A 13,404-nucleotide genomic window follows, 5' to 3' on the forward strand; every position below is an offset into this window, starting at 1 on the left:
CTTGTAAAGAGTTCAACTTCAAGCAAATCACCCTTCAGATAGTTCAGCTACAAACAAGTCACCCTATAAAGAGATCAGCTAGAAGAAGTTACTTTGTACAGAGCTCAGCTACAGAGAAACCATCATATAAAGAGTTCAGCTGCAAGCAAATCACCCTGTAGAAAGTTCAGTTACGAACAGATCAACCTGTAGAGAGATCAGCTAGAAGAAATCACCTTGTAGAGAGTTCAGGTACAAAGAAACCACCATGTAGAGAGTTCAGCTGCAAACAAATTATCTGTAGAGAGTTCAGCCAGAAACAAGTTCACCCTGTAGAGAGATCAGCTAGAAATAAGTCACCCTGTAGAGAGAGCAGCTACAAAGAAACCATCCTGTAGAGAGTTCAATTACAAACAGATAACCCTATAGAGAGTTCAGCTAGAAACAAGTCATCGTGTAGAGAGATTAGCTAAAAACAAGTCATCCATTGATCAGCTAGAAACAAGTCACCCTGTAGAGAGATCAGCTAGAAACATGTCACCCTGTAGAGAGATCAGCTAGAAACATGTCACCCTGTAGAGAGATCAGCTACACAGAAACCATCCTGTAGAGAGTTCAATTGCAAACAGAAAACCCTATAGAGATTTCAGCTACTGTATAAATAAGTCATCCAGAGATCAGCTAGAAACAAGTCATCCAGAGATCAGCTAGAAACAAGTCACCCTGTAGAGAGATCAGCTAGAAACATGTCACCCTGTAGAGAGATCAGCTACACAGAAACCATCCTGTAGAGAGTTCAATTGCAAACAGAAAACCCTGTAGAGAGTTCAGCTAGAAACAAGTCACCGTGTACAGAGATCAGCTAGAAACAAGTCACCCTGTAGAGAGATCAGCTACAAAGAAACCATCCTGTAGAGAGTTCAGCTACAAGCAAGTTACACTATAGAGAGATCAGCTAGAGACAAATCATCTTGTAGAGAGTTCAGCTTGAACAAATCACCTTGTAGAGAGCTCAGCTACAAAGAAATCACCATGTAGAGAGTTCAGCTGCAAACAAATCACCCTGTAGAGAGTTCAGCTAGAAACAAATCATCCTGTAGAGAGATCAACTAGAAACAAATCACCCTGAAAGAGTTCAGCTATAAACAATGAGAATTTCAGCTACAGTTCAGTTATGTAAGAAGTCACCTTATTAACTACAGTATGTGATAATCATCATTCAATGTTAAATATACAAATATTTCATCAGACAAAAGCTATACACACAATTACTTCCTTTCTTCCACAATTCCGTACAAGTTAAAAGGAAGCAGCATCAAAGCCATATGGCCAGCTTTGTGACTTGTAATACAAAAAGTAATTAAATTTTTTTGCCATTAACCTACCATCACAGCCATTTCTTGGCCACCACCTTGGATTTCACATCTTTTTTCACCTTGGGGGCCACACTCTTTTTTTACAGCTTGGCTGTTTTGGTTTAGATCAAGACACACGATAGTGTGTCGTGCGGCCCAAGAAGCCGGTGCGCCACACCATGAGTATATTAACAGGAAGAAAGAAAACGCAATTTTCACACCTATGTAGCTCTGTGATCCCTTATCGGATTGGAGCCAAATTTGCTAGAGACGTGCCGCCCAGTTAGGGGAGACTACATACCAAATTTGAAGAAAATCGGTCCAGCCATTTCCGAGATACGAGCAAACAAAATTTCGTTTTAATTTCTTCGTTTTTTTCTTCATCTTCTTCATTTCGCACACTTCGCAAAATTCGCCATAAAACACGAATGCATTCTCAGATTGGGCTGAAATCTGGCACACTTAAAGGGCTCATTAAGGCGGATCTCCGTACCAACTTTGGTAGGAATCCGATGAACATTCACGGAGTTATGACCGATTATGTGCGTAAAATAAGGTCGAAGGTCTGTCACGCCTACAGGGTAAACCCCTTGGAGGAATGAGTTGAAAATTGATATCTAGATGGAGCAACCATCGTAGGAGTGCCTTTTTGTGGTTTGAAAGGAATCGGGATAAAGACCATGGAGATATGACACAAAACTCAACATGTGTCAAAATACGCAATCGATTTTTATGAATAAAAAAACTATTAGTTTTCGTGTCTACCAGGCAAACCGCTTAGAGCAATGAACTGAAAATCAGTATATAGCTGGAATAATCATAATAGAAAGTTCTTGCAGTAGTACAGAAGAATCGAATTGCAAATCACTGAGTTATGATTCGAAAGGCAACTATGTGCAGCAAATGCGAGATCAAGATACTCTAATAGAACAGTCACCCTAATAAAGCATTCAGCTGCATGTATAATTTACACAGTTATATTACATTGCAAGTTATTCTGTAGGGAATTCAGCTACAAACAAGTCACCCTGTAGTCACATCAGCTAGAAGAAGATACCTAATAGAGAGTTCAGCTACAAAGAAGCCATCATGTAGAGAGTTCAGCTCAAATAAATCACCCTGTAGAGAATTCAGCTACAAACAAATTGCCCTGTAGAGAAATCAGCTAGAAGAAGTTACCTTGTAGAGAGTTCAGTTACAAAGAAACAATCATGCAAAGAGTTTAGCTGCAAACAAATCACCCAGTAGAAAGTTCCGCTATGAACAGATCACACTATAGAGTTCAGTTAGAAACAAGTCATCCTGTAGAGAGATCAGCTAGAAGAAGTCACATTGTAGAGAGTTCAGTTACAAAGAAACAATCATGCAAAGAGTTCAGCTACAAACAAATCACCCTGTAGAGAGTTCAGCTAGAAACAAGTCACCCTGTAGAGAGATCAGCTAGAAACAAGTCACCCTGTAGAGAGTTCAGCTAGAAGAAGTTATATTGTAGAGAGTTCAGCTATAAAGAAACTACCATGTACAGAGTTCAGCTGCAAACAAATTGCCCTGTAGAGAATTCAGCTACAAACAAATCACCCTGTAGAAAGATCAGCTAGAAGAAGTTACCTTGTAGAGAGTTTAGCTACAAACAAATCACCCTGTAGAGGATTCAGCTACAAACAAGTCACCCTGTAGAGAGTTCAGCTAGAAACAAGTTACCCTGTAGAGAGTTCAGCTAGAAGAAGTTACATTGTAGAGAGTTCAGCTACAAAGAAACTACCATGTAGAGAGTTCAGCTGCAAACAAATTGCCCTGTAGAGACAAACAAATCACCCTGTAGAAAGATCAGCTAGAAGAAGTTACCTTGTAGAGAGTTCAACTACAAACAAATCACCCTGTAGAGAGTTCAGCTAGAAACAAGTTACCCTGTAGAGAGTTCAGCTAGAAGAAGTTACATTGTAGAGAGTTCAGCTACAAAGAAACTACCATGTAGAGAGTTCAGCTGCAAACAAATTGCCCTGTAGAGACAAACAAATCACCCTGTAGAAAGATCAGCTAGAAGAAGTTACCTTGTAGAGAGTTCAGCTACAAACAAATCACCCTGTAGAGAGTTCAGCTAGAAACAAGTTACCCTGTAGAGAGTTCAGCTAGAAGAAGTTACATTGTAGAGAGTTCAGCTACAAAGAAACTACCATGTAGAGAGTTCAGCTGCAAACAAATTGCCCTGTAGAGAATTCAGCTACAAACAAATCACCCTGTAGAAAGATCATCTAGAAGAAGTTACCTTGTAGAGAGTTCAGCTACAAACAAATCACCCTGTAGAGAGTTCAGCTAGAAACAAGTTACCCTGTAGAGAGTTCAGCTAGAAGAAGTTACATTGTAGAGAGTTCAGCTACAAAGAAACTACCATGTAGAGAGTTCAGCTGCAAACAAATTGCCCTGTAGAGACAAACAAATCACCCTGTAGAAAGATCAGCTAGAAGAAGTCACCTTGTAGAGAGTTCAGCTACAAACAAATCACCCTGTAGAGGGTTCAACTACAAACAAGTCACCCTGTAGAGAGTTCAGCTAGAAGAAGGTACATTGTAGAGAGTTCAGCTACAAAGAAACTACCATGTAGAGAGTTCAGCTGCAAACAAATTTCCCTGTAGAGAATTCAGCTACAAACAAATCACCCTGTAGAAAGATCATCTAGAAGAAGTTACCTTGTAGAGAGTTCAGCTACAAACAAATCACCCTGTAGAGAGTTCAGCTACAAGCAAGTCATCCGGTAGAGAGATCAGCTAGAAGGATCGCCTTGCAGAGAGGTCAGCTACAAAGAAATCATCCTGCTTCATCTTTTCTTCTTCCTGTAGTAAAGAAAAAATCACAGGTTAAAAAGCCCTAAAGCCAGCCATAAGCCGGCTTTGGGGTATACAAATACAAAAAGAAGTGAAATCTAATCCAAAACAGCCAAGCTGTAAAAAAAGAGTGCGGCCCTGAGAAAGGCTATGGTGAAAAAAGATGTGAAATCCAAGGTGACGGCCAAGAAATGGCTGTGATGGTAGGTTAATGGTAAAAATTTTAATAACAACAATTCAGGAGCCGCTTGGTCAATTGGCACAAAATTCACCTCAATTGTCGTTATTAAAATTTTTACCATTAACCTACCATCACAGCCATTTCTTGGCCGCCACCTTGGATTTCACATCTTTTTTCACCATAGCCTTTCTCAGGGCCGCACTCTTTTTTTACAGCTTGGCTGTTTTGGATTAGATCAAGACACACGATAGTGTGTCGTGCGGCCCAAGAAGCCGGCGCGCCACACCGTGAGTATATTAACAGGAAGAAAGAAAACGCAATTTTCACACCTATGTAGCTCTGTGATTCCTTATTCGATTGGAACCAAATTTGCTGGAGACGTGCCGCCCAGCTAGGGTAGTCTACATACCAAATTTGAAGAAAATCGCTCCAGCCATTTCCGAGATACGAGCGAACAAAATTTCGTTTTAATTTCTTCGTTTTTTTCTTCTTCTTCTTCTTCTTCTTCTTCTTCTTCTTCTTCATCTTCTTCATTTCGCACACTTCGCAAAATTCGCCATAAAACACGAATGCGTGCTCGGATTGGGCTGAAATTTGGCACACTTAAAGGGCTCATTAAGGCGGATCTCCGTACCAACTTTGGTAGGAATCCGATGAACATTCACGGAGTTATGACCGATTATTTGCGTAAAATAAGGTCGAAGGTCTGTCACGCCTACAGGGTAAACGCCTTGGACGAATCAGTTGAAAATTGATATGTAGATGGAGCAACCATCGTAGGAGTGCCTTTTTGTGGTTTGAAAGGAATCGGGATAAAGACCATGGAGATATGACACAAAACCCAACCTGTGTCAAAATTACGCGATCGATTTTTATGAATAAAAAAACTATTAGTTTTCGTGTCTACCAGGCAAACCGCTTAGAGCAACGAGCTGAAAATCAGTATGTAGCTGGAATAATCATCATAGAAAGTTCTTGCAGTAGTACAGAAGAATCGCATTACAAATCACTGAGTTATGATTCGAAAGGCAACTACGTGCAGCAAATGCGAGATCGAGATACTCTAATAGAACAGTCACCCTAATAAAGCATTCAGCTGCATGTATAATTTACTCAGTTATATTACATTGCAAGTTATTCTGTAGGGAATTCAGCTACAAACAAGTCACCCTGTAGTCAGATCAGCTAGAAGAAGGTACCTAATAGAGAGTTCAGCTACAAAGAAGCCATCATGTAGAGAGTTCAGCTCAAATAAATCACCCTGTAGAGAATTCAGCTACAAACAAATTGCCCTGTAGAGAGATCAGCAAGAAGAAGTTACCTTGTAGAGAGTTCAGTTACAAAGAAACAATCATGCAAAGAGTTTAGCTGCAAACAAATCACCCAGTAGAAAGTTCCGCTATGAACAGATCACACTGTAGAGAGTTCAGTTAGAAACAAGTCATCCTGTAGATAGATCAGCTAGAAGAAGTCACTTTGTAGAGAGTTCAGCTACAAACAAATCACCCTGTAGAGAGTTCAGCTAGGAACAAGTCACCCTGTACAGAGATCAGCTAGAAACAAGTCATCCTGTAGAGAGTTCAGCTAGAAGAAGTTACATTGTAGAGAGTTCGGTTACAAAGAAACTACCATGTAGAGAGTTCAGCTGCAAACAAATCACCCTGTAGAGGGTTCAGCTACAAACAAGTCACCCTCTAGAGAGTTCAGCTAGAAGAAGTTACATTGTAGAGAGATCAGCTAGAAACAAGTCACCCTGTAGAGAGTTCAGCTAGAAGAAGTTACATTGTAGAGAGTTTAGCTACAAAGAAACTACCATGTACAGAGTTCAACTGCAAACAAATTGCCCTGTAGAGAATTCAGCTATAAACAAATCACCCTGTCGAAAGATCAGCTAGAAGAAGTTACCTTGTAGAGAGTTCAGCTACAAACAAATCACCCTGTAGAGAGTTCAGCTACAAACAAGTCATCCTGTAGAGAGTTCAGCTAGAAGAAGTTACATTGTAGAAAGTTCAGCTACAAAGAAACTACCATGTACAGAGTTCAGCAGCAAACAAATTGCCCTGTAGAGAATTCAGCTACAGACAAATCAACTTGTAGAAAGATCAGCTAGAAGAAGTTACCTTGTAGAGAGTTCAGCTACTAACAAATCACCCTGTAGAGAGTTCAGCTAGAAACAAGTCACCCTGTAGAGAGATCAGCTAGAAGAAGTTACATTGTAGAGAGTTCAGCTACAAAGAAACTACCATGTACAGAGTTCAACTGCAAACAAATTGCCCTGTAGAGAATTCAGCTACAGACAAATCAACTTGTAGAAAGATCAGCTAGAAGAAGTTACCTTGTATAGAGTTTAGCAGCAAACAAATCACCCTGTAGAGGGTTCAGCTACAAACAAGTCACCCTGTAGAGAGTTCAGCTAGAAGAAGTTACATTATAGAGAGTTCAGCTACAAAGAAACTACCATGTACAGAGTTCAACTGCAAACAAATTGCCCTGTAGACAATTCAGCTACAAACAAATCACCCTGTAGAAAGTTCAGCTAGAAGAAGTTACCATGTAGAGAGTTCAGCTACAAACAAATCACCCTGTAGAGAGTTCAGCTAGAAACAAGTCACCCTGTAGAGAGTTCAGCTAGAAGAAGTTACCTTGTAGAGAGTTCAGCTACAAAGAAACTACCATGTAGAGAGTTCAGCAGCAAACAAATTTCCCTGTAGAGAATTCAGCTACAGACAAATCACCTTGTAGAAAGATCAGCTAGAAGAAGTTACCTTGTAGAGAGTTCAGCTACAAACAAATCACCCTGTAGAGAGTTCAGCTAGAAACAAGTCACCCTAGGCCTGTAGAGAGATCAGCTAGAAACAAGTCACCCTGTAGAGAGTTCAGCTAGAAGAAGTTACATTGTAGAGAGTTCAGCTACAAAGAAACTACCATGTACAGAGTTCAGCTGCAAACAAATTGCCCTGTAGAGAATTTAGCTACAAACAAATCACCCTGTAGAAAGATCAGCTAGAAGAAGTTACCTTGTAGAGAATTCAGCTACAAACAAATCACCCTGTAGAGACTTTAGTTAGAAACAAGTCACCCTGTAGAGAGTTCAGCTAGAAGAAATTACGTTGTAGAGAGTTCAGCTACAAAGAAACTACCATGTAGAGAGTTCAGCTGCAAACAAATTGCCCTGTAGAGAATTCAGCTACAAACAAATCACCCTGTAGAAAGATCAGCTAGAAGAAGTTACCTTGTAGAGAGTTCAGCTACAAACAAATCACCCTGTAGAGAGTTCAGTTAGAAACAAGTCACCCTCTAGAGAGTTCAGCTAGAAGAAATTACGTTGTAGAGAGTTCAGCTACAAAGAAACTAACATGTACAGAGTTCAGCTGCAAACAAATTGCCCTGTAGAGACAAACAAATCATCCTGTAGAAAGATCAGCTAGGAGAAGTTACCTTGTAGAGAGTTCAGCTACAAACAAATCACCCTGTAGAGGGTTCAACTACAAACAAGTCACCCTGTAGAGAGTTCAAGTTACATTGTAGAGAGTTCAGCTACAAAGAAACTACCATGTAGAGAGTTCAGCTGCAAACAAATTGCCCTGTAGAGAATTCAGCTACAAACAAATCACCCTGTAGAAAGATCAGCTAGAAGAAGTTACCTTGTAGAGAATTCAGCTACAAACAAATCACCCTGTAGAGAGTTCAGCTAGAAACAAGTTACACTGTAGAGAGATCAGCTAGAAACAAGTCACCCTGTAGAGAGTTCAGCTAGAAGAAGTCACATTGTAGAGAGTTCAGCTACAAAGAAACTACCATGTAGAGAGTTCAGCTGCAAACAAAGTGCCTCGTAGAGAATTCAGCTACAAACAAATCACCCTGTAGAAAGATCAGCTAGAAGAAGTTACCTTGTAGAGAGTTCAGCTACAAACAAATCACCCTGTAGAGAGTTTAGCTAGAAACAAGTCACCCTGTAGAGAGATCAGCTAGAAATAAGCCGCCCGTAGAGAGTTCAGCTAGAAGAAGTTACATTGTAGAGAGTTCAGCAGTTTAGCTGCAAACAAATCGCCCTGTAGAGAATTCAGCTACAAACAAATCACCCTGTAGAAAGATCAGCTAGAAGAAGTTACCTTGTAGAGAGTTCAGCTACAAACAAACCACCCTGTAGAGAGTTCAGCTACAAACAAGTCATCCGGTAGAGAGATCAGCTAGAAGGGTCACCTTGCAGAGAGGTCAGCTACAAAGAAATCACCCTGTTTCATCTTTTCTTCTTCCTGTAGTAAAGAAAAAATGACAGGTTAAAAAGCCCTAAAGCCGGCCATATCCGGCTTTGGGGTATACAAATACAAAAAGAAGTGAAATCTAATCCAAAACAGCCAAGCTGTAAAAAAAGAGTGCGGCCCTGAGAAAGGCTATGGTGAAAAAAGATGTGAAATCCAAGGTGGCGGCCAAGAAATGGCTGTGATGGTAGGTTAATGGTAAAAATTTTAATAACAACAATTCAGGTGAATTTGGTGCCGCTTGGTCAATTGGCACAAAATTCACCTGAATTGTCGTTATTAAAATTTTTACCATTAACCTACCATCACAGCCATTTCTTGGCCGCCACCTTGGATTTCACATCTTTTTTCACCATAGCCTTTCTCAGGGCCGCACTCTTTTTTTACAGCTTGGCTGTTTTGGATTAGATATAATTTCTTCGTTTTTTTCTTCTACTTCTTCATTTCGCACACTTCGCAAAATCTGCCATAAAACACAAATGCGTACTCCAATCGGGCTGACATTTGGCTCACATGAAGGGCTCATAAAGGCTGATCTCAGTACCAACTTTGGTAGGAATCCAATTAACATTCACGGAGTTATGATCGATTATTCACGTAAAATAAGGTCGAAAGTCTGTCACGCCCACAGGGTAAACCCCTTGAAGTAATGAGTTGAAAATTGCTATGTAGATGGAGTGACCATCGTAGGAGTGCCTTTTTGTGGTTTGAAAAGAATCGAGATAAAGACCATGGAGATATGACACAAAACCCAACCTGTGTCACAATTATGCAATCGATTTTTACGAATGAAAAGCTATTAGTTTTCACGCCTACTAGGCAAACCGCTTAGAGCAATGAGCTGAAAATCGGTGTGTAGCTGGAATAATCATCATAGAAAGTTCTTGCAGTAGTACAGAAGAATCGGATTACAAACCACTGAGTTATGATTCGAAAGCCAACTACGTGTTGCAAATGAGAAATCGAGATATTCTAATAGAACAGTCACCCTAATAGAGCATTCGGCTACGTTTATAGCTTACTCCATTAAAGAATCATATTACATTGCAAGTTATTCTGTAGGAAATTCAGCTACAAACAGTTAATCTTATAGACAATTCAGCTAGAAACAAGTCACCCTGTAGAGAGATCAACTAGAAGAAGTCACCTTGTAGAGAATTCAGCTACAAAGAAACCACTATGTAGAGAGTTCAGCTGCAAACAAATCACCCTGGAGAGAGATCAGCTAGAGAAAAAGAATTTGTCTTGTAAAGAGTTCAGCTACAAATGTAGAGAGTTCAGCTGCAAACAAATCACCCTGTAGAGAGTTTGGTTACAAAAAGATCACCCTGTACGCCTGTAGATAGTTCAGCTAGAAGAAGTTACCTTGTAGAGAGTTCAGCTACAAAGAAAGCACTATGTAGAGAGTTCAGCTGCAAACAAATCATCCTGTAGAGAATTCAGCTACAAACAAATCACCCTGTAAAGAGATCAGCTAGAAACAAGTCATCCTGTAGAGAGATCAACTAGAAGAAGTCACCTTGTAGAGAGTTCAGCTACAAAGAACCACCCAGTAGAGAGTACAGCTGCAAACAAATCACTCTGTAGAGAGTTCAGCTATGAACAGATCATCCTGTAGAGAATTCAGCTACAAACAATTCACCCTGTAGAGAGATCAGCTAGAAGAAGTCACCTTGTAGAGAGTTCAGCTACAAAGAACCACCCAGTAGAGAGTACAGCTGCAAACAAATCACTCTGTAGAGAGTTCAGCTATGAACAGATCATCCTGTAGAGAATTCAGCTACAAACAATTCACCCTGTAGAGAGATCAGCTAGAAGAAGTCACCTTGTAGAGAGTTCAGCTACAAAGAAACCACTATGTAGAGAGTTCAGCTGCAAACAAATCATCCTGTAGAGAATTCAGCTACAAACAAATCACCCTTTAAAGAGATCAGCTAGAAACAAGTTACCCTGTAGAGAGATCAGCTAGAAGAAGTCACCTTGTAGAGAGTTCAGCTACAAAGGACCACCCGGTAGAGAGTTCAGCTGCAAACAAATCACTCTGTAGAGAGTTCAGCTATGAACAGATCAGAATTCAGTTACAAAGAAACCATCATGTAGAGAGTTCAGCTGCAAACAAATCACCCTGTAGAGAGGTCAGCTACAAACAGATCACCCTGTAGAGAGTTCAGATACAAACAATTCACCCTGTAGAGAGATCAGCTAGAAGAAGATACTGTACCTTGTAGAAAGTTCAGCTACAAACAGATCACTCTGTAGAGAGTTAGCTATGAATAGATCACCCTATAGAGAGTTCAGCTACAAGCAATTCACCCTGTAGAGAGAGTTCAGCTACAAAGAAACCATCATGTAGAGAATTCAGCTGCAAACAAATCACTCTGTAGAGAGTTCAGCTATGAAAAGATCACCCTGTAGAGAGTTCAGCTAGAAGAAGTCACCTTTTAGAGAGTTCAGCTACAAAGAAACCACCATGTAGAGAGTTCAGCTGCAAACAAATCACCCTGTAGAGAATTCAGCTACAAACCAATCACCCTGTAGAGAGACCAGCTAGAAACAAGTCACCCTGTAGACAGATCAGCTAGAAGAAGTTACCTTGTAGAGAGTTCAGCTACAAACAAATCACCCTGTAGAGAGTTCAACTACAAACAGATAACCCTGCAGAGAGTTCAGCTAGAGTCAAGTCACCCTGCAGAAAAAATCCTGTAAAGAGTTCATCTACGTACAAGCAAATCACCCTGTAGAGAGTTCAGCTATATTTCAAGTCACCCAGTAGAGAGATCAACTGCAAATTATCCTGTAGGGATTAATTGACATGTAGCAAATATATGCATTATGCATATAATTTGTACATTTACTGATAAAATCAGAATGAGTTAAAGTATTTATAAAATCTGCTTCATCTTTTTCTTTTTGCTGTGGTAGAGAAAAAATATAGGTATACAAATGCAAAAAGAAGTGAAATCTAATCAAAAACAGCCAAGCTATAAAAAAGGAGTGTGGCCCTTGAAAAGGCTATGGTGAAAAAGATGTGAAATCCAAGGTGGCAGCCAAGAAATGGCTGTGATGGTAGGTTAATGGTAAAAATTTTAATAATGACAATTCAGGTGAATTTGGTGCCGCTTGGTCTTGGCACAAAATTCACCTGAATTGTCGTTATTAAAATTTTTATCATTAACCTACCATCACAGCCATTTCTTGGCCGCCACCTTGGATTTCACATCTTTTTTCACCATAGCCTTTTCAAGGGCCGCACTCCTTTTTTTTACAGCTTAGCTGTTTTTGATTAGATACATATTTCACTATAATATACCCATGTATCATACTTTTGCTATTATTATACATCTACGATTTATTAAAATGGTTATTATAACGAGATTCACAACTCTTAGTTTAAATTAATTTTAAAATGTTATTCAATACAGTGCTTGCCATGAGTGTTTATAGGATATGAACCTGCATAATAATTATACAGTAGTTACTATGAACTAAGCATAGTGTAGAGGTGCACTAATAGGGAAATTTTCCAATAATTATACTGATAACCGATATATTGGCTACATAAATTACTGATTCCGATACCAATATCTGGTTTTAAGTATGGACACTACAATAAACATTTTAAAGATGTGGCAAAAAGTTTAAGATGTGAGCAAGAAAAACCTGTAAAGAGAAGAAAGAATTGTGAAAAAAGTAGTGATAGAAAGGTGTGTAAAAAAGAAAAAAAAGCTGTGAGCAGAGTTGGGGATTTGAAACCTGGCCATCCTGAAACCTTTGCAATTTGAAACTCTCACCTTAACCATTGTGCTACCAAGTCAACCATGATGTGTTGTAGATAATTATAGTACTTATGTGATGTGGTTTGGATAATTATAGTACTTACAAGCTGTATGTGGATAATGTACTTATGTGGTGTGTTTTGGATAATTGTATTACTTATGTGATGTGTTTTGGATAATTATAGTACTTATGTGTACATATCTACTAAAAAGTGATCTTTTCACCGATACCAATGTCAGGATATCGGTACTGGTATATTGATATCGGTGCACCTCCAGCACAGTGGTTATTAAAGCAATAGATAATCCACAAAATAGTTTAGTGTCATGTGATGTGCCATGCCATCAAATTTGAATGGTCTAAGCTATACAGAAACTTTAGGGCAAAGTAGGCAATGATTGAACTTGGTGTAGTGGAAGGGTGGTATATATAGCAAGGTAACTATACTAGAGTGTGTGTTTTTAGCATATACGTATATATACGGTGTATAACAGAGTCCTGAATAAAATTGGTGGCTTCACCGCGTATCCCTGGGGTCTACAAACATAATTATATGCATGACTTTCAAAGGCAATTAGATAAAATTCCTGCAGGCAAACAAATAATCTTTCAAAATTTGTCTTTGCATCCAAATATGGCTGTTCTAAGAATTTATGTAAGATTCTTGTAAGGTACAGTATTTTTAATGGGGAAAGAATGATTAATAACTTAATTGTCCACTTCAATTTGTAAACAAGCATCAACCAAGTCTAACTTGGAAGAAAAGTAGACACCACCATTCAATTGTGAAAACGTTCTTGTGGTAGCGGTAGAGGGTAAACATCAAAACATCATTCTCAGTACTGGATTCAAGGTTAATTAAGTCATCACAAATACGCACTCTACCTCCAGGTTTTCTGACTACCACTGTTGGTGTGGCCCAGTATGACTGTGTAACTTTCTCAATCACTTCACTCTTTTCCAGCTGGTCTAGTGCAGCTCCAACAGGTTTACAGTACTTAGGCACTGCTTCATCATGAAGTATGAGT

General features: G+C 39.3%; 1 protein-coding gene across 4 annotated transcripts in view; it reads left to right on the forward strand.

The window, feature by feature from the left end:
- Positions 1-13,404, forward strand: part of LOC136260495 (adhesion G protein-coupled receptor L3-like) — a 124,446-nt gene that overhangs the window by 25,935 nt on the left and 85,107 nt on the right. The window lies entirely within an intron of this gene.

This window comes from Dysidea avara, chromosome 1 (assembly GCF_963678975.1).
Source record: "Dysidea avara chromosome 1, odDysAvar1.4, whole genome shotgun sequence".
NCBI classification, from domain to species: Eukaryota; Metazoa; Porifera; class Demospongiae; order Dictyoceratida; family Dysideidae; genus Dysidea; species Dysidea avara.